The sequence below is a fragment of the Notamacropus eugenii genome, chromosome 3 (genome assembly GCF_028372415.1).
Source record: "Notamacropus eugenii isolate mMacEug1 chromosome 3, mMacEug1.pri_v2, whole genome shotgun sequence".
NCBI classification, from domain to species: domain Eukaryota; kingdom Metazoa; phylum Chordata; class Mammalia; order Diprotodontia; family Macropodidae; genus Notamacropus; species Notamacropus eugenii.
The window spans coordinates 52,509,540-52,532,012 of NC_092874.1; positions in this window are offsets into that span (position 1 = coordinate 52,509,540).

Genomic DNA, 22,473 nt, shown 5'->3' on the forward strand with positions numbered 1-22,473 from the left:
GTGTGATGTGGTACCTCAGAGTTGTTTTGATTTGCATCTCTCTAATCAAAAGTGATTCAGAGCATTTTATATGATTATAGATATCTTTAATTTCTTCCTCTGAAAATTGTCTGTTCATATCCTTTGACTATTTATCAATTGGGGAATAACTTGTATAGTTGTACATTTGACTCAGTTCTCTATATATTCTAGAAATGAGGCCTTTATCCCCGAGCTTAGCTGTAAAAATTCTTTCCCAATTTACTACCTCCCTCTGAATTTTGGTTGCATTGGGTTTGGTTGTGCAAAAACTTTTCAGTTTAATGTAATCAAAATTATCCATCTTGCATTTCATAATGCTTTCTATCTCTTCTTTAGTCAAAAATTCTTCCCTTCTCCGTATATCTGATAAATACACTATTCCTTGCTCCTCCAGTTTGTCCATGGTATCAATCTTTATACCTAGATCATGTACCCATTTGGACTTTATTCTTGTGTGTGGTGTCAGGCATGGGTCTGTGCCTAGTGTCTGCCACACTGTTATCCCGTTTTCCCGGCAATTTTTGTCAAACAGCGAGTTCTTATCCCAGAAGCTGGGCAGAAGTTTTTCTTTACATTGAACCTAAACTGGCCTTCCAACCTTCAGTCTTCCTTCCATTATTATAAGTTCTCTCCAAGCAGGAGCAGCATAAAATCTCTTTCATGTCTTAGCCCTTCAAATTCTTGAAGAGGTTACCATGTTCTCTAATTCTTATTTTCTCTAGACTAAAGATAGCTTAGTTCCTTTAATTATTGTATGGCATGATTTCTAATCTTCTCATCATCCTGGTCTTCCTCTTCTGGGTGCACTAGAGCTTGTCAGTATCCTCTCCAAAATGTGGGTCTCAGAAATTAATACAGTACTCCAAATATGGCCTGAGCAAGGGAAAATTCGGGAGAACTATTACCTTCCTTGTGATGGACATTACACTTCTATTAATGGAGCCAAATTAGCTTTTCTGCCTGCTATATCATACTACTGACTTGTTTTGAGCTTGCAGAACACTAAGACCCCCAAAGTCTTTTTCAAGTAAATCATTGCCTAGTTATGCCTACACATCTTGTACTTCTGTAGCTGATTTTTAAAAATATAGGTGTGTAGTTCTGTTATAACAATAAGAATAGTTGCTAGGCTTAAACGGACTAAGTTATTCACCCTTTCCTTCTTAACTAAGGGAGTATAATGACCAGGTTCAGTCCTGGGACAGCCTGGCCTCCAATGAGAGGAGTCAAGCTCTTTTGTCTCATTTCTTGCCCTTTGAATTCCCACTCAGAATCCCAGGGGGAAATTACTTAAAATTTAGATTTAGATCATGTCTGGGATTTCCCCAAAGCCATTGCAATAGCATAGGAAAGAGATAATGAGTAATTGTATTAGGGTAGTTGCTGTGTGAGTGAAGAAATGTTCCATAGAAAGAAATGACAAGATTCGGCAAATGTGAGGTGAATGAGAAAGAAGACTTTAGCATGACATCATGGCTGTAAACCAGGATAATTGAAAGGATGGTGATAGCTTCGGAGTAACAGGGAAATTGGAAGCTGGAAGGGTTTGGGCTAATGGAACAATGTGTTCTATTCTACAAATGTTGAGTTTGAGATACCTATAGGACATCCATTTCCAAATGTCAAAAGGTAGTTTGTGTTGTGGCCCTAGATTTATCAGGAGATAGACTAGGGCTGAATATATAGATCTGGGAATCATCTGCAGAGGGACAATCATTGAACCCATAGGAACTGATGAGATCACCAAGTGAGCAAGTACATGCTGTAGTGAGAAAAGAGAGAAGTGTCTAGGATAGAACCTTGGGAGATGCTCACCATGAACGGGCATGATATGAATGAAGATCCAGCAAAAGAGACTGATGAGGAGGAACAGTTAATTAAGAGAACAGAATCGCAAACCCCCAGCGAAGTGAAAGTATCCTGGAGTATCACCAGCCATCAAAAGCTACAGAAAGATCAAGAAGGATAAGGACTGAGAAGAGGCCACTAGACTAGACAATGAAAAGGTCATCAGTAATGTTGGAGAGAGTAGCTTTAGTTGAGTAGTAAGGTCAGAAGCTAATTGAATAAGATCTGCAGGAAAGGAAGTAGAGGCATGGATTGTCAAAGATGTTTTTTTCAAGAGGAAAAGAGATCTAAGGAGATAGATTCATGGAATGTTAGAGCTAGGATCTTCAAGATAGTATGAAATATTTAATAATAATGTGAAGCAGTAGGGCAGGGTGGGATGGAGAGCAAGTTTCAGAATCAAGATCTGGGTTCAAGTCCCAACTCTAATACAACTCTAATCCCAGCTGAATAAGTCCCTTAGAGGTGCTATAGACACTGTCAGGGGAAATTATAGTTTTCATTAGTGGAAGAACTTCCTTACTAGGCGCTCCCTACACCACAAAATCCTCAATTCAACACTCATTGATCTTCTCCTCTCCCCACCACCCAAACCATCATCATGACCTTTAATAATAGTAATAAAAAAAATAATAGAAACAGTTACTTTTCTTACACTAGAATGAACATATATCAAATAGGGTAGGTCTAGTCCTAATTCCACCAAGGCCACAGTCACACAGCAAATACATGTCCAGAGGTCAGAGGGGGGATTCAAACATGGTGACTCTAGAAGTCAGTACTCTGTCCCTATTACTCTGCTTCTCTTAGGGTTAGCCTATTACATGATAAATAACACATCTCATAACTTAGAACATACTTAACCAGGAAGTCCTGCTCAAAGCAGTTATTGGCCAATTCCTGGGACTATATACAGAGTGTTCTCTTTCCACTCGTCACAGAACTGGCTGATGGGATGGAAGCCAACAGTTGGCAACTCTTTCCCCCATTTTTCTGAGAGTCATTAGTGAAAATTCTGCCAGAGGAACTCAGGCATCCCGGGGGAGAGCTAGAAAAAGGGCCTGTCCTTTCCTATCCCAAAGCCCAAGAAGTTTATTTTGTAGGTAACAATAAATAAAGGACCCTTTCTAGGAAATTTATCCCCCAAATTAAATCTAATACTGCTGTTGGCAGCTGGAGAAAGTAGAACATTCCCTGCCAAGGTTCCTCTCTTCAATATTTAAAGTTATTTTGCCAACATAAAGCTGTGTTCTTAGTTTCACTGACTACAAGAAGCCCATTCAGAGTCTCATGGTCACTGTGAGGGATAGAACAGACTTGTGATTTTATTGGTGCAGGGAGCTCATGGACGTTATTTTGTTGTTGCTTAGTTGTATTCAGTCATGTCCAACTCTTTGTGACCCCATTTGAGGTTTTCTTGGCAAAGACATTAGAATGGTTTCCCATTTCCTTCTCCAGCTCATTTTACAGATAAGGAAATAGAGGCAAACTGGATTAAGTGACTTGCACAGGGTCGCACAGCTGCTAAGTGTCTGAGGCCAGATTTGCACTCCGGAAGACAGGTCATCCTGACTCCAGGCCCAGCACTCTTATCCACTTCATCACCCAGCTGCCCCTGGACACTGTTTATTCTGTTTAATTAGAAAGAAATACATCAATGCTTTCAATTCCTTCCTAAGAAAGGGTACTGGTCAGGATATAGAAGGCAACTGAAGCCTTTCTGGACACCAACTCAAGGTGAAGCATTCGTTTTCTCTCATGGGCAGGATACTCGGCCTTCTCAGGACTTATCACTAGAAAAATGGACATAATTTCAAACCCCCCCCCCCCCCCCCCATTAAGTAAACTATCAGGAAATACTTTCATTTTTTTTTATTATTTTTTAATGTTTAACAATCACTGCCATACAATTGAGATTTTATCCCCCTCACACCTACCCCCCACTACCCCCCTCCCTCCCCATGACTACATACAATTCTGTATAGGTTCTACATATACTTTCCTATTGAGTATATTTTCACTATAGTCATGCTATCTAGTCAGACTAAAATAAATGAAAGAAATCATATAACAAATCAAAACATGATACACAAACACATACACATACACAAACATGATCTGCTACATTTTGCGAATGACTTCCATATTTCTTTCTCTGAGTGTGGAAGGCATTTTGCCTTGAGAACCACCATTGGGATTTTTTTTTTTTTATAAGAAGTTCTTGCGTTATTACAAAATTCCAAGTCTACCAGAAAAAACTCTCACACACTGTGGTTGTTGCTGTGCACAAAGTTCTCCTGGTTCTGCTCCTTTCACTCAGCATCAGGTCATATAAGTCCTTCCAGGCCTCTCTGAAGTCTTCTTGTTCATCATTTCTTATGGCACAATAGTACTCCATTACATTCATATACCATAATTTATTCAGCCATTCCCCAATTGATGGACATCCCCCTGACTTCCAGTTTTTGGCAACTACATAGAGTGCTGCTATAAATATTTTTGTACATGTGGGACCCTTTCCCATTTTTATGATCTCTTGGGGATATAGTCCTAGTAGCGATATTGCTGGGTCAAAGGGTATGCACATTTTTGTAGCCCTTTGGGCAGAGTTCCAAACTGCTCTCCAGAATGGTTGGATGCGCTCGCAGCTCCACCAACAATGAATTAGTGTTCCAACTCTCCCACATCCTCTCCAGCATTTATCATTTTCTTGTTCTGTCATGTTTGCCAATCTTATAGGTGTGATGTGGTACCTCAGAGTTGTTTTGATTTGCATCTCTCTAATCAATAGCGATTTAGAGCATTTTTTCATATGATTATAGATATCTTTAATTTCTTCCTCTGAAAATTGCCTGTTCATATCCTTTGACCATTTATCAATTGGGGAATGACTTGTATGATTATACATTTGAGTCAGTTCTCTATATATTCTAGAAATGAGGCCTTTATCCCCGAGCTTAGCTGTAAAAATTCTTTCCCAATTTACTACATCCCTCCGGATTTTGGTTGCATTGGGTTTGGTTGTGCAAAAACTTCTCAGTTCAATGTAATCAAAGTTATCCATTTTGCATTTCATAATGCTTTCTATCTCTCCTTTAGTAAAGAATTCTTCCCTTCTCCATAGATCTGATAAATACACTATTCCTTGCTTCTCCAGTTTATTCATGGTATCAATCTTTATACCTAAATCATGTACCCATTTGGACTTTATTCTTGTGTACGGTGTCAGGTATGGGTCTATGCCTAATTTCCGCCACACTGTTATCCAGTTTTCCCAGCAATTTGTGTCAAACAATGAGTTCTTATCCCAGAAGCTGGGGTCCTTGGGTTTATCAAACAGAAGGTTGCTATATTCCTTGCCTACTGCATCTTGAGTGCCAAGTCTATTCCACTTGTCTACCTCTCTGTTTCTTAGCCAATACCAAGTGGTTTTGATAATTGCTGCTTTATAGTACAGTTTAAGGTCTGGTAGTGCTAGGCCACCTTCCCAAGCATTTCTTTTCATTAGTCCCTTTGATATTCTGGACCTTTTGTTTTTCCAAATGAATTTTGATATTATTTTATCCAGCTCTAGAAAATAATTGTCTGATAGTTTAATTGGTATGGCATTAAATAAGTATATTAATTTAGGTAGAATTGTCATTTTTATTATATTAGCACGGCCTACCCACGAGCAACTAATGTTTTTCCACTTACTTAAATCTGACTTTATTTGTGCAAAAAGTGTCTTGTAATTGTGTTCATATAATCCCTGGGTTTGTTTTGGCAGGTAGACTCCTAAGTATTTTATACTGTCTACCCTAGCTTTAAATGGGATTTCTCTTTCTATCTCTTGCTGTTGGACTTTGTTGCTAATATATAGGAACGCAGAAGATTTGTGTGGGTTTATTTTGTAACCTGCAACTTTGCCAAAGTTGTTTATTAATTCAAGTAATTTTTTACTTGAATCTCTGGGATTCTCTAGGTAAATCATCATATCATCTGCAAAGAGTGATAACTTAGTTTCTTCTTTGGCTATTCTTATTCCTTGAATATCTTTATCTTGTCTAATTGCTACAGCTAACATTTCTAGTACCATATTGAATAATAGTGGTGATAATGGACATCCTTGTTTCACCCCTGATCTTATTGGGAATGCATCTAGCTTATCCCCATGGCATATAATGCTTGCTGAAGGTTTTAGATAGATACTGCTTATTATTTTATGGAAAGTTCCCTTTATTCCTATGTTCTCCAGTGTTTTTAGTAGGAATGGGTGTTGTATTTTGTCAAAAGCTTTTTCTGCATCTGTTGAGATAATCATGTGGTTTTTGTTAGCTTTGTTGTTGATGTGATCGATAATGCTAATAGTTTACCTAATATTGAACCAGCCCTATAATCCTGGTATGAATCCTACCGGATCATAATGTATTAATCTCGTGATAAGATGCTGTATTCGTTTTGCTAGAATCTTATTTAAAATTTTTGCATCTATATTCATTAGGGAAATTGGTCTATAATTTTCTTTCTCTGTTTTGTCTCTTCCTGGTTTGGGTATCAAAACCATATTTGTATCATAGAAAGAATTTGGGAGGACTCCTTCTTCCCCAATTTTCAAGAATAGTGTATGTAGTATTGGAATTAACTGTTCTTTAAATGTTTGATAGAATTCACTTGTGAATCCATCTGGCCCTGGAGATTTTTTCCTAGGGCTTGTTCAATTTCTTTTTCTGAGATGGGGTTGTTTAAGTATTCAACTTCCTCTTCTATTAATCTGGGCAATTTGTATTTTTTAAAATATTCATCCATCTCGTTTAGATTATCGAATTTGTGGGCATAAAGTTGGGCAAAGTAGTTTCTAATTATTGTTTTAATTTCTTCCTCATTGGAGGTGAGTTCACCCCTTTCATTTTTAATATTAGTAATTTGGTTTTCTTCTTTCTTTTTTTTAATCAGATTGACCAAAGGTTTATCAATTTTATTGGTTTTTTCATAAAACCAACTATTGGTTTTATTTATTAATTCAATAGTTTTCTTAATTTCAATTTTATTAATCTCTCCTTTGGTTTTCAGTATTTCTAATTTGGTATTGACTTGGGGATTTTCAATTTTTTCTTTTTCTAGATTTTTAAACTGCAAGCCTAAGTCATTGATCTCCTCTTTCCCTATTTTATTTATGTAAGCATTCAAAGATATAAAACTTCCCCTAATAACTGCTTTTGCAGTATCCCATAAGATTTGGTATGTTGTCTCACTATTGTCATTCTCTTGAATGTAATTGTTGATTGTTTCTATGATTTCTTCTTTAACCCAACCCTTCTTTAGAATTAGATTATTTAGTTTCCAATTGATTTTTGGTTTCTCTTTCCATGGCCTTTTATTACATGTAATTTTTAATGCATTATGATCTGAAAAGGATGCATTGATTATCTCTACCTTTCTGCACTGGATCGTGAGATTTTTATGTCCTAGTACATGGTCAATTTTTGTAAATGTTCCATGTACCACTGAGAAAAAGGTATATTCCTTTCTATTCCCATTTAATTTTCTCCAAAGATCTATCATATCTACCTTATCCAGAGTTTTATTTACCTCCTTAACCTCTTTCTTGTTTATTTTGAGGTTAGATTTATCGAGTTCAGAGAGGGGGAGGTTGAGGTCCCCCACTAGTATAGTTTTGCTATCAATTTCTTCCTTCAACTCCCCCAACCTCTCCTCTAAGAATTTGGATGCTATACCACTTGGAGCATACATGTTTAGTAATGATATTGCTTCATTGTCTATGGTGCCTTTTAGCAGGATATAGTTTCCATCCTTATCCCTTTTGATTAGATCTATTTCTGCTTTTGCTTTGTCTGAGATTAGGATTGCTACTCCTGCCTTTCTTACATGAGCTGAAGCACAATATATTCTGCTCCATCCTTTGACCTTTATCCTATGTGTATCCCCCCATTTCAAATGTGTTTCTTGTAAGCAGCATATTGTTGGATTATGGCTTTTAATCCATTCTGCTATCCGTCTGTGTTTTATGGGAGAGTTCATTCCATTCACATTCACAGTTATGATTACAATCTGTGTATTTCCCTCCATCCTCTTTCCCACCATTTGTGCTTTTAGCTCTCCCATCTCCCTTCCTCTCCTCAATATTATTCAGTTTTCTCCCCCTCCTCCTGCAGCCTTCCCCTCCTTCTTTTAGCCCCCCTCCCTTTTACTCCCCTTTACTCTTATTGCTTCTTCCCTCCCTTTTAGCCACCCTCCCCTTTCTTCCCCCTTCCCCTCCTACTACCTATAGAGCTAGTTAGGATTATCTACTTAAGATTATTGTTCCCTCCTTTAAACAAATCAGATGAGAGTACCTCTCAAACAATACTCATCTCCCTCCCCTCCTTCCCTCTACTATAGTTTTGTACTTCTTCCTGTGATGTAATTTGCCATTTTCTGCTTCCTCCTTTTCACACCTCCTATTACAATCCCTTCTCATACTTAAATCATATTTTTGACATGACATCATTTACTTTATACCCATTCCCTCTACATATATCCCTTTTATCATAATAGCTGCACAGTTCTCAAGATTAACAGGTATCATCTTCCCTTATAGGGAGGTAAACAGTTTGCCCTAATTGAGTAGCAAGTTTTTGTTTTTGTTTTTTCCCCCCTGTTTACCTTTTTATGATTCTCTGGAGACCTGCATTTGAAGATCAAATTGTCTATTGAGTTCTGGTGTTTTGGTCAGGAAGCTCTGGAAATCCCTTATTTCGTTGAATGACTTTCTCCTTGCCTGAAATGTTATGCTGAACTTTGCTGGGTAGTTGATCCTTGGTTGAAGTCCCAACTCCTTTGCCTTACGGAATATTGGGTTCCAATTCTTTCGATCTTTTAATGTAGAAGCTGCAAGGTCCTGTGTGATCCTGACTGTATGTCCTTGATATTTGAATTGTTTCTTTCTGGCTGCTTGTAGTATTTTCTCCTTCACTTGATAGCTCTGGAATTTGGCAACGATATTTCTTGGGGTTTTGAGTTTGGGATCCCTTTCGGGAGGGGAACGGTGGATTCTTTCAATGACTATTTTGCCCTCTGGGTCTAGTACTTCTGGGCAGTTTTCCTTGATGATTTCCTGGAAGATATTGTCCAGACTCTTTTCTTCATCATGGGTTTCTGGCAGGCCAATAATTCTTAAATTTTCTCTCCTGGATCTATTTTCCAGGTCAGTTGTTTTTCCAATTAAATATTTTACATTTTCTTCTACCTTTTCATTCTTTAGATTTTGTTTGACTGATTCTTGTTGCCTCATTGAGTCATTAGTTTCTACTTGCCCAATTCTAATCTTCATCGTATTGTTTTCTTCAGTTAACTTTTGCATCTCCTTTTCCATCTGACCAATTTTCCCCTTTAAGGAGCTATTTTCTCCATTTAATTTTTGTACTTTCCATTCGACCAATTTTCCCAGTTAGGTTTTGTGTTTCCTTTTCCATTTGATCAATTTTCCCAATTAGGTTTTGGGTTTCCTTTTCCGTTTGATTAACTCTTCCTTTTAGGGAATTATTCTCTCCAGTTAATTTTTGAACTTCCTTTTCCATTTGTTCAATTTTCCTTTTCAAAGTGATGTTCTCATCAGTGAATTCTTTTTTTATAATTTTAAAATCATTGGCCAGTTTTTCTTTTATTTCCTTCTTCAGCTGTTCCAGGTAATCTAGTTGTGCTTGCGAGAAATTCATAGTCCCTTCTGAAGTTTCAGATGGAAGTACAGTCTCAGCTCTGACTTCTTTGGTGTTTGTGTTTTGGTCCTTATCCCCATAGAAAGATTCTATGGTTTTTTCACTTTTCGTCTGCTTTTTCCAATTCATGATGTTGGCTGAGTGTTGTAGCTTCTGGTTCTTTCAGTCAGAAGGTACAGAACTTTGTGTTGAGCTGATGTGTGTAGAGGCTAAAAGCAGGTTTTTGCTTTTTATTTCCCAGATCAACCCTGGGGTTAGCTTGTTAGGTGTGTGGGAGGGGTGGTCTGGTCACAGGAGATCTCCTCAGCTGACCTGAGGCAAAGGCAAGGTCAGGGGATGGTGATCCCAGCTTCCCTATTGTCTTCCCTTTTCCCCTGGAGGGCTGGGGCACGCCTAGATGCTAATGCGTGTTCCCGCCCCTCCTGGGGCTCTTCTCCTGGCGCTGAGGCTTTCCTGGGTCTCAGTGCAAATTTTCTCTGCCCTGGGTCCTCTGTCCTTCCAGATCGCCTCCGCCACAGTAGGAAGAATCCCTCTTTGCTATTTTCCTAGCCTCTGGTGTTATGAGACTATTTGCCCCCTTCTGCTAGACCTGCTGATCCAGGATTTTTCTCGGGAAATATTTTATGGTTCTTTCACGGTCATCAGGGAGGAGGAGAGAGCATTTACTGATCACTCCGCCATCCTGGCTCCCGGAGGTTCAAGTAGGTGACTTACCGAAGTTTAGTCTTCAGGCTGAAGGTTTCAAGGGCTGCTGCGCTGATATCTGGCGCTCAGCGGCTCTCACCGGCTCGGTTTGGCTTGTCTCCTGCTCCGCTGGTTTCGCCCGCCAGTCTCGGGCTTCTCAGGTCCCTTCTGCCCTGCTGCGCTGACCACGCTGCGCTGTGTGCTGGGGGCTCACCCCCGCGGAACAGATCCTTTCCGTGGACCTTCCAGTCTAACCTGGGCTCCGAATCTGTCAAAGTCTGTCACCCACTGGATTCCGCACCTCCAAAGTTTGGTCAGATTCTCCTTTCAGAGATATCCAGAGGAGTTTGTCCAGGAGCTTAGGTGAGTCGTTGCTTTCACTCCACCATCTTGGCTCCGCCCCCCGAGAAAAAACATCAGGAAATACTTTCAATAGAATATGGAACACAAACAATTGATGGTTCTAAATAGAAGCCTCATTACAGACTAAATTGAGGAGAACTGAAAGATTATTCATCCACTCTCTCTTATTTTACAGACAAGAAAACTGAGGCTCAGACAGTGAAAGTGGGTGTCCCAAGGTCACACAGCTAATCAGAAGCAAAGATGGAGCTTGAACCCCAGGTCTCTTGATTTCCAGGCTCTTTCCTGTGTTTCCTGAAGTAGCATTCATTTTTGTTAGTATATTTATAGTATTTCATTCAATAAAATTTGATTTCTTCTGGGATTTTTGGGTCTAGCAGCAAGACTGCGTAAGACATAACAATGAATCTCCGCCCTGTCCCCCCAAAATGTGCTCCATTGTTTTATTAAGCATTGCATCATTGCATTGTATTAAGCTGCCCTCTGGTGGCTTTTCATTTAGCAAAAAACCTTAAAATCCCCATGACTTTTACAGTACCTTGTAAAGCTATTATTTTCTATCCAAGCAATTCATTTTAAAGCTTCTTTTCCATCCCTACCTACTTCCTAACTTCTTTAGTACATATTCTTTACCATTAAAGTTGTGGCTGATGTCCCGCAGCAGAGAAGAATAATTAGCAAATTCATGAAGCAATGATTATACTTCTACTGTAAAATATAATCACTAATTAGCTTAATTTGTCTAGCTATCACAAGAAGTCTCCTTGGAGGAAAGTGCTAACTATTAGGTCTTCCCCTGTGAAATACAGAATTTGCAAAATTCAAACATACTGGAGCAATATTAATACATTTTTGTTTACTGATGACCCCTGGTGACTTTATTGAAAGAAAAACATCTCATTAAATACAAACAGACTATGCTGTGATCTCATCAATGAGGTTATTTCCTCCAAAGATGCAGATCACATTCCCTCCCTCTTTTCCCATCCTATGCATTTCTTATGAATATTTTCCCATAAATCCTACAACACTTCATCTTGAGGGTCTCACTCTACATCTACAATACTCTACTTATAATACATGGCTTGTCCCTAGGTTATCACTTACTTTTGCCATGCTATATGAATGTGCAAGCTTTCTTCTTTTTTGTTTATGATACAGACAACTTTTTGATGATATGCAGTTGAATGGGGTAATTCATAAAACTGACTTATCAGTAAACGCTTGCAAACTGTCTTGCAAATGGACAATGAACTGTAAATGGACAATGAACAGGACCCAGAGTTGAACAGGAGGTCGCTAAGCTGGCTTGGCTTTGGGAAACTGTGCAGTGCTGTGCATAACAATCGTCTCCTCTGACCTCATCTTTTTAAACCCAGCAAGCCTATGGGACTGCAAATCTTAGGTTGTTGTAGCCTCAGAAGAACTAAAGTTAAAATTCCCTGGAAGGGTCATAGAGAGTCACATGGTAGAGGTTACCGGGCTGCTACCATCACCAATAAAGAATTGCTGCTAGAGAAAAGTATCAATGAACTTCCACAATAAAAGTGGCAGGACATTTGTCCTAAATTGCTAATGATTCATCCCTGATCCAACCTCACATTTATACAAGTTCTTCAAATTCCTGCAACAGTTATATGGCTGGGCCATGTAAAAGTAGTTAAGGAAAGAAGGAAACCCCATTTGGTAAGCTCCTGCTGTATGCCAGATACTATGCTAAATGCTTTACAAATATCATCTCATTTGATCCTCACAACCACCATGGGACATAGGTGCTATCATTATTCCCTTTTTACAAATTAGGAAACTGAGTAGACAGAAGTTTAGTGATTTTCCCAGCAGCAAGTAAGTGTCTGGGGCTTAATTTGTATTCAGGTATTCCTGACTCCAGAACTAGCACTGTATTCAGTGCACCCTATCTTATAAAAAGGGGCAGCTAAGTGGTGCAGTGGATAGAGCACCAGTGTAGGAGTCAGCAGGACCTGAGTTCAAATCTCACCTCAGATACTTGACACTCACTAGCTGTGCGACCTTAGGCAAGTCACTTAACCCCAACTGCCTCATCCTGGGTCATCTCCAGTCATCCTGATGAATATCTGGTCCCTGGATTCAGATGGCTCTAGAGGAGAAGTGAGTTTGGTGACCTGCACAGCCCTCCCCCACTCAAAACAAAGTCAAGTGCAAGTCATGTCATCATTTCTCTGATGGCATGGTCTTCTTCGGCAATGAAGGATGAACACACACACAAGAAATCTTATGAAAGCAAACTGAGGGTGGCCAACCACATGATTTATATGTGGTTTCTATTCCTTTCTCCAGTCTGATATTTCTGTTTTCTGAGATGAACTGTTTTTTTGCATGTAACACATTTAGGTTTCAAAGTCTTCAAAAGTAGGGGGTCACCCTAGTTCTTTAGATTTATTATGTGTAAGAATTATTGTTATTGTACCATCCAGTCAAATCAGCCCATTTGTGCTCTCTGCATTCAACATCAAATTCTCCCCACCTTTGTCTATTGGCATTGATAAGCTATATCCTCCATGCCTCCATTTTTGTTTCCACCCAAAAGAATTAGCTTCACTGAAGGTACAGCATAGGCATTTCCTCTTATGAAAAGCCTTGTGGATCACTGGAAGACCTATGAAGAAGGACATGGATGGGCATGAGGGGGCATTACCAATACAACAATGCACCAAAGGAGACACCAAAAGGTTGCTGCACAACAGAAGCAAAGCTACTCTGAATAAAGAGTTTACTAGGGGACCATGCCTGCTGTAGTGGAACATTTATGCATGTCCAGCTGGTGGTGCTCTCTTCCTCAGATTACCCAGGATTTACTTCTGGGTCCTCCCCAGGTCTTTCTCTCTGTCTGTCTTTCTCTCTCTCTCTGTCTTTGTGTGGGGGGAGGGGAGGCGGGGGGGAGTGTGTGTGTGTGTCTTTGCATCCCCAGGACTTAGTAAGGTGCCCTGCACACAGATGCTAATGCTGAAGGTAAGCCCCAAATAAGATAGATGGATGCTGCTGGCTTCTGGGGAAGCTAGCCTTGGTACTGAACAACAAATGACTCAGCAGGATGGGCAAGTTTCTGTGGGAGAGAGAGCACTAATCCCTAGCACCGGGGTTTTCACTATGCTCTTCAATAAATTCAAGTCAACAAGTATTTATTAAGCACTTGCTATATGTCAGGTACTACGCTAAGGGTTCACAATACAAAGACAAAAATGGAGCAGCCCCTGCCTTCAAGAAGCTTACATTTTACTAGAGTGGGAGGGAAGTGGGGCAAGAAATATACAGTTGTCTGAATACAAAATATACATAGAGTAAATTCAAAGTTAACTTCTACAGGGTCAGGGAAGAGAAGAAAGTTAACATCTGCAGAGAGAGAGAAGAACGTGGGGAACAGAGAAGACCTAATAGAGGAGGCAGCCCTTGAGCTGTGCCTTGAAGGGTGTGGAGGGAAGAAGAAAGCATATTACAGGCATGGGGAAAGTGGTCTGCAAAAGACTCAGAAGCAGGAGCCAGAATGTCTGTGTATGAGAAATAGGGAGTGGCCTGATTTGAGTGGAATAGAGCGAGTGTGGAGGGAGTCATGGGAAACCAGTCCAGAAAATTAGATTGGTAGGAGCTAGATTGTGACCCAGTTGACCAAAGGGTCAGACATTCTTTGATCCAATGTATGCCAATGCTACGTCATGTAGATGAGTTGTCTGGTAGAGCTATTAACAGTTAATGCCTTAATAATAGTTAATGTGAAGTCACAACCCTCAAGGGAACACTGTCAGAAAGTCAGGTATCCCTTAGGAATTTTTATTGTTGGGACAGAATTTCTTAGAAACATTCTAAGGGTGGAAGCAAATTCTTGATGTTTCAAAAGCTACAAATGACCACTGAGTCCCACCCTGTAGAAACCTCCTACTTGACCTGGAGTGTTGGACTTGGAGTCAGAAAGATCCAAGTTCAACCTTGCCTCACGTACTTACTAGCTGTGTGACCCTGAGTAAGTCACTTACCCTTTCTTAGCCTCAGTTTCCACATCTGTAAAATGAGAGCAATAATGGTATTTAACTTACAGGGTTGTTGTGAGGATCAAATGAGATAATATATGTAAAGTGGTAACCTTAAAGCAAAAAAAAATTAAAAAATAATAAACATCCATGAATACTCTGTTTTCCAGAGTTTTTCTCAGAGTTTAGAAAAGTGGAGGGAACTCATATTAAGTGAACCAAAGACCATGGGGAAGAGGGAGCTTCTACAACAAGTAGATCTTGGCATAAAAAGACCTTGGACAATGATGGAGTCCTAATAAACCTGCCCCCAGCCCAATATTCTAATTTTATTATAGAGCCCACTGAACAGCAGGTCCACTGTGCCTGTCTGCTCCTCCCATCCCGCATGCCCATGTTCTGACTTCTTCATAAATGTCTCACTGCTCACTAGAACAATAGGTATGCCACCAAACTCTTAGTTCCCATAGAAACAGCAGATGCGTCCACATGATGGGATCCCAGCCACTGCCCCCAGACCCATTCCCACAGAAACAGGTGTGTTCTTGTACTCAACCATAGTCACATCATCCATTTAGTCCAAGACAGGACCACAATACCTAACTATTCATCTTGACCAGACTGTACCATAACAGCTAGACAATCAGAAGATAGCACCACCAGGAGGTAGAGCAGGCTGCTTGACCACCAAACAATAGAAAGGTCCCACTGTACGATGGTGCCTGTGCAGTAATAGTAAAGAACTGACCTAGAGTGAACTTATAATATATAAGCCATATATCATATATATATATATAAAAGCCTTAGAGAGGCTTATTATAATATCATTACCATATACACATATCTCACATTCATTCATTCATTATGTTAATCAAATGAAATATTTGTATAACACTTAGGAGAGTTCCTGGTACTAGAAGTGCCAATTAATAGTAGATATCTAATAAATACTTGTTCCCTCCCACCCCATCCATTCATTCATCCATCCATAATACATATATTCATTCATTCATCCTTTTTTGATGAGGAAAATTAAGGCACAAATGAGTTTTAAGCAACTAGTTCAAGATCCTATGACTATTTCCATAGTATCTAACTCAAGTTGAAAAACACCTGCAATCCAATATAATTGAGTACCTTCTGCAAAAGAATTTTGACTTTTAATTGATATAGTTTTTCTGAGTGAGAAATAGCAATTCTCAGCTAAAAGAAATTGAGCACTGGGCCTTTCATATGGTAGGAGGTCAATAAACATTTGCTCTGCTGATTGATTAATATAGAATAACTTTTTAAAAACTATTATTCACTTCAAAGTTCATGTCAATTTTTAATGAACAACTGAATTCCTAATAAGAGGTAGGGATGTTAATTACCATTCACTTCAAATTCACAATGCTGCCTTTCTCTTCCTCCTCCAAGGCAGTCCACATCCTTAAGATGTCCCCTTTTCAGCCTGCCTTCTCCCAGGTTTTATTCCTCCAGCCACCTCATTTGCCCTTTCTGTACTTACTCCCCAATGCACCCCCACCCAGATTACTGCTCTTGGGAGTCAGAGGCAGAAGGTCCTATAGAGGTTACCCATGGAGAGGCAAAATGATATAGTGGAAAGAGGAGGGGATTAAAATTCAGATGATCTGGATTAAGTCTCAGCTCTGCCCTTTTATGACTTTGGGTAAATTCCTTAGCCTCACTGGGATCCAAAATGAGAAGGTAAATGATCCCTAAGTTCCTATCTTTGGAACTTGTCTTCTCTGGTAATATGAACTTTTCAATTCATTCATTTTACAAATGAGGAAACTTAGATCCAGAGATATAAAATGTTTGCCCATGGCTGTATAGTTAGTAGCAGAAGAGTATGGAAAGAGTATGAAAACCTCTTTGTGGATATTTCAATGACTTTTATATTATACTTTGCTGCTTCTTTCTTTTGAGGTTAGGTCATATATTTTCCATTTTCCAAGTTGTTACTATTTGGGGGTGGGGTGGAAATTCTGTAAAGAAATATCACTGTGTATAAGGGATGGGTACTAGACCCATGATTTCCTCCTGAATGAGGAGGAAATATCAATAGAAATCAGCACCTTTACTGTAGTTTATTTCTAATTAATCATGTGTGTGTTCGTCCTTAGTTGTTGAAAAAGACCATGCCATCAGAGAAATAATGACATGACTTGCACTTGACTTTATTTTGAATGAGGGAGGGCTGAATTAATTATCATAGTTAATATTTAATTATTATTAATATTTAATTATTAATTTAATAATTAATCATAGAGAGTTGCCTAGAACACTGAGAAGTGAAATTAGCCCAGTCACATGGTCAGTCTGTGTCAGAGACAATGCTTGAACGCAGCTCCTCCGGACTCTGAGGCCAGCTTTTTATTCACTATGCCATGGTGCCTCTCAAATCAGGGTAAGCATGTATGCATAAGAGTTTATTCCCAGGGACTAGCACTCCAGCTAAGATTTAACTACCAACAGATAAAGCTTATATTTATCCCCTCAAGGGGCATTTGCATTGTTAAAAAAACAAAATAAAACAAAACAAACTCACAGTGACATACCTCAAAGAAACAAATCTTTAATGGTGGAATTTCAGACAGTCAGGCTGATGAAGAAAACATTTGGGGTAGCCCTCAAACTATGTAACACAGGCATCAGCTTTCTGGGAATGTAAATATTAAACAGATGAGCTTAGGCTGATTGAGGCGATATTCTATCAGTGAATAAACATTAAAAAAAAAAAAGTCATAGCTGTGGACTTCACAACAAATGCACAAAGGCAGGATATGGAATGTCAACTTCAGGGGACCGTCAGTTTGATTGTTGCAGGGTTTGCCAGAATCCACTCATACCAGCTTCCTAGATCCTATTGTTAAATTTTCAGTGAGAACATTTTAACCTTGGAAACTGGCAAACACTACAAACCATGATTTGATTTATTGTTTTGTTGATTTCTAGACTTGAGAAAGTAATGCAGAAGATGCTAATAATACAGATTAAACTTAAATCTGTGTCTTGTGTACATTTTTTCCTCCCAGGGAGCCAGTTGTTAAACATTTACCTGGTTGTAACATGCTGTGCATAACAGATGATAATGCTTAATAAGGATGGAAAGAAAAATCAGAGCCAAATTGAGAAGAACCTTTATCATCAGGCTGGAAAACTTATATTTTATTCTGTAATAATAAATAACATTAATCAGCTGATAGTTATACAGCTCTTTTTATAGATTATCTCATTGGACCTTCACAACATCTCTATGGGGGAAGAAGCAGAGATGTTACTGTCCCCATTTTACAGCTCAGAGAGGCTTCAATGACTTACCCATCACTATGGAATTAATAGGTGAATAGGCTCTCTCCTGTGTCTGGAATGCTCCGCCCCTTTATTAGTTTATTTATTTAGTCTGCTAGTTTCCCTGGCTTCCTTCAAGACTTGGCTCAAATCCCACCCTACTGAGGTGACCTTACCTAGCCTTCAACCCCTCCCCCGGCTAACATCCCCTCCTCTCAGATTGTTTTCCATGTATTCTGCATACATCTAATTATTTACATATTGAATACCCCACTAATTTTTCATTTTCATTGGACTAGTTTTGCCTTTTTTTTTTTTTCGGTCCCTGTGTTTAGCAGAGTATCTGGCTCATAGGATGCATTTAATGAATGCTTATTAACTGACTGACAGAGGATTACAGATTTCAAGGTGGAAGAGGTCTAAGAAATGGAATACAGTCATTCCTCAATGCAAAAGTGGTCAAACCCTACGAATGCACAGCTCTCCAAAGAAGAATTGCAAATCATTAATAACCATGTAAGGCTCCAAACCATTAATAAGAAGAGAAATGCAGACTGAAACAACCCAAAGTTTTCACTTTACAAGAAAATTGGCAAAGATGACAAAAGATGGGAATAGTCAGTGTCGGAGTGGCTGTGGGAAGAAAGGAATTTTGATAGAGCTATGAATCACTACAACCATTTTGGAAAGCAGTTTGGAATTATTCAAATAAAATGAGTAAAATGTCCACAGCCTTTGACCCAGAGACTTCACTACTAGATATATATCCCAAGGAGGTCCTTGGTGAGAGGAAAGACCATACATACATACATACATACATACGTACATACATACATACATACATATATATATACACATATATGTATGTGTGTATGTGTGTGTGTGTATGTGTGTGTGTACATACATATTCATAGCAGCAATTTTTGGGGGGTAGCAAAGAACTAAAAACAAAAAGGATGCCCAATGATTGTAGAATGGCTAATCAAACTGCAGCACATGAATTTAATGGAATACTACTGTGCTATAAGAAATGCACATGGATAACTCAGAACAGTGTTGCCTAGTAGTTAATGGGTCAGTTAGAAGACTGGAGGTATTCAAATCCTTCTTGGGATGCAGCCAGGCCAGTCACTGAGTCTTTCAGTATCTCACACAATTCTCTAAGACTGGGAGTTGCTAATCTGCAAGAGTAGAGGGAGTTTCCTCACTAGAGAGTTCTGGACTCCAGTGAAATCACATATCTAAACAAACAAACAGACAAAAAGTGAAAGACAAAACCCTATGTTGACAGGATCAATACACTTGGTGATAAGGAATGGTCCTGTGATCTCACTGACAAGATTGTTCAGTGATGTTCAACTATCCATGGCCCCATTTGGGGTTTTCTTGGCAGAAATACTGGAGTGGTTTGTCAATTCCTTCTCCAGCTCATTTGACAGATGAGGAAACTGAAGTAAACAGGGTTAAGTGACTTGTCCAGGGTTACACAGCTTGTAAGTGTCTGAGGTTAGCTTTGAACTCTCATCTTCCTAACACTAGGCCTGGTGCTCTATCCGCTGTGCCACCTGGTTATTTCTTCACTGCCACTAATTTTTACTACTTATTTACTACTCCCATCTTTTATCTCCAACATATTCAGGCCCAGAGAAAATGCATTTCCAGGCCCACTAGACAGTTGGTAAATGTACCACTGCTAAAAAACAAATGAGATTCTTTGCATAGTACATTATGTGGATGAAGGCAGCGGATGGAGCGCCTGTAGGTACAGACATTGTAGAAAGCAATACTTATGACCTTCTTAGGTGAAGGACAAGTCCATTAGGTCTCATTTAGTTTTAAGACTGACAAAAATGAAATTATAACCCCAGAAAAATCACCACACCACAGGAGACTTTAATATGAAAGTGTAATGGCTCCAAGGAAAAATGAGGGAAGTGAGATTGCCTGGAGTAAAGCTTTCTTTCTCCTTTTCCAGGGTGATTGATGTTCCCCAGCAGCTGATGAGGGGATGCTTGGAGCAGCACTGGCACCTCTCAGCCTCTCCAGTACTGTTCCACATACTGACTCCACACAGGGTGCAGCTGGTCACAAATTTAAAGGGAAGGAAAGGAAGCTCAAATGACTGGGTTCCTCAGATTCTTTCCTCTGATGCATGTCTGAATCTGCTGGGAGTCTTTAAAAAGCTTGGGCTAAGTCAACTTTTAACTTTCACTCATATAATTTCTGCAGGAAATCCTGTTAGAACTCCCTGACCTTTGCATCTTATCAGTTATCTCTTTTTCATGGATATTAATTGCCCAAATAGAACCTGGCAGAATTCAACACAGAGCCTGGCACATAGTTAAGTGATTAATAAAATGATAGTTGCTGACTGACTGATTTAAGGGCAGAATTAGATTGGCTGATGGATATGAAGAAAACGAAATAATTTGTAAATATAAAGAGCCTACTATGTTCCGGGCACTGTGCTAAGCATTGAGTATACAAAACCAAAAATAATTCTCAAGCAATTCACCTTCTACTGAGAGTAAACAACGAGGACATACATAAATAAGCACACAATATCTCTGAAATAAATACAAAGCAGCCAATCTGTGAGAACCTTCCAGGCAGAGGAGACAGCCTTTGCAAAGCACAAAAACCACAAGTACCAAGTTATGCCTGCAGGAGATCAAATAAACCAATTTGGACCATCAAATACTTAACATAGGGAGTCATGGATAATAAGCCACCAGTTTATGAAGGGAATTACATGCCAGACACTGGAGTTTTAGGTATTTTATCCTAGAGGTAATAGGGAGCCACAAGAGTTTTCTGAAAAGAGGAGTAACATGCATCATACTTGTACCTTAGAAATGTCACATTGTTGGGCATGGACAGGACTGGATCAGGCTTCAGGGCACAGAATCACAGGTAGCAGCTGCAGTTCCCAGATTTCTCAACCCCAAAACGCCCAAAACAGCTTCAAAGCTCAGTAAGAAAGCTCTTTCACCTGTGTGAGAGGGGGGATGTAGGTCTAGACCAAGCCCAGGCCCCAGGGTTGTGGTCGGTTTCCACTTTTGGAGCCCGCAGTCTAAAGATCCTGGGAGAATAGAGCAGCTGATTTGGGTCTCAGCCCTGAGTGGCAAGTGAGGAAGAACATTGGCATGGTGGAGTTGGTGGTGACAGTGGAGAGGGAATCCTACTCGCAGATCCTGGGCAGAATTAAGTGCTTGTGGTTGCTCACAGACAAGAGCGCAGGCCAGGAAAGGAGTAAACTCTTTTCCCTTGACTGTGCCACCTTGGAGGAATTGAGAACTTACAGGTTCCTAGGGTATACCCTCCACTTGACAAAGGACTCAAAAGTCAAATAACTGACTGGGAAAGAGCCTAAAAAAGAGAAAAAAATAAGACTATTAAAGTTTACTTTTTTGGTGAACAGGTATTTTCTTCTATTCTTTCAGATGAGGAAGAACAAAGCAAACCATCAGAGGAAGATATAAAAGTCAAGGCTTCTATATCCAACACCTCCAAAAATATATATGCAATGGTCTCAGGTCATGAAAGAACTCAAAAAGGATTTTGAAAATCAAGTAAGAGAGGTGGAGGAAAAATTGGGAAAAATGAGAGTGATACAAGAAAATCATGAAATGCGAGTCAACAACTTGCTAAAGGAGATCAAAAAAATGCGGAAGAAAATAACACCTTTAAAAATAGACTAACCCAAATGGCAAAAGAGGTTCAAAAAGTCAATGAGGAGAAGAATACTTTAAAAAGCAGAACTGGTCAAATGGAAAAGGACTTTAAAAAGCTCACCAAAGAAAATAGTTCTCTAAAAATTAGAATGGAGCAGATAGAAGCTAATGACTTTATGAGAAACCAAGAAATTATAAAATAAAACCAAAAGAATGAAAAAATAGAAGACAATATGAAATATCTCATTGGAAAAACAACTGACCTGGAAAATAGATGCAGGAGAGATAATTTAAAAATTATTGGTCTACCTGAAAACCATAATCTGAAAAAGAGCCTAGACATCATCTTCCAAGAAATTATCAAGGAAAACTGCCTTGATATTCTAGAACCAGATGGAAAAATAGAAATGGAAAAAATTCATCAATCATCTCCTGAAAGAGATACCAAAAGGAAAACTCCTAGGAATATTGTAGCCAAATTCTAGAGTTCCCAGGTCAAGGAGAAAATATTACAAGCAGCCAGAAAGAAACAATTCAAGTATTGTGAAAATACAATCAGGATAACACAGGATTTAGCAACTTTTACACTAAGGGATCAAAGGATTTGGAATATGATATTCCAGAGGTCAAAGGTCATAGGATTAAAACCAAGAATTACCTACCCAGCAAAACTGAATAATACTTCAGGGGAAAAAAATGGAATTTCAATGAAATAAAGGACTTCCAAGCATTCTTGTTGAAAAGACCATAGCTGAATAGAAAATTTGACTTTCAAATACAAGAATCAGGAGAAACATGAAAAGGCAAACAGGAAAGAGAAACATTAAGAAACTTATTAAAGTTGAACTGTTTACATTTCTACATGGAAAGATGTTATTTGAAACT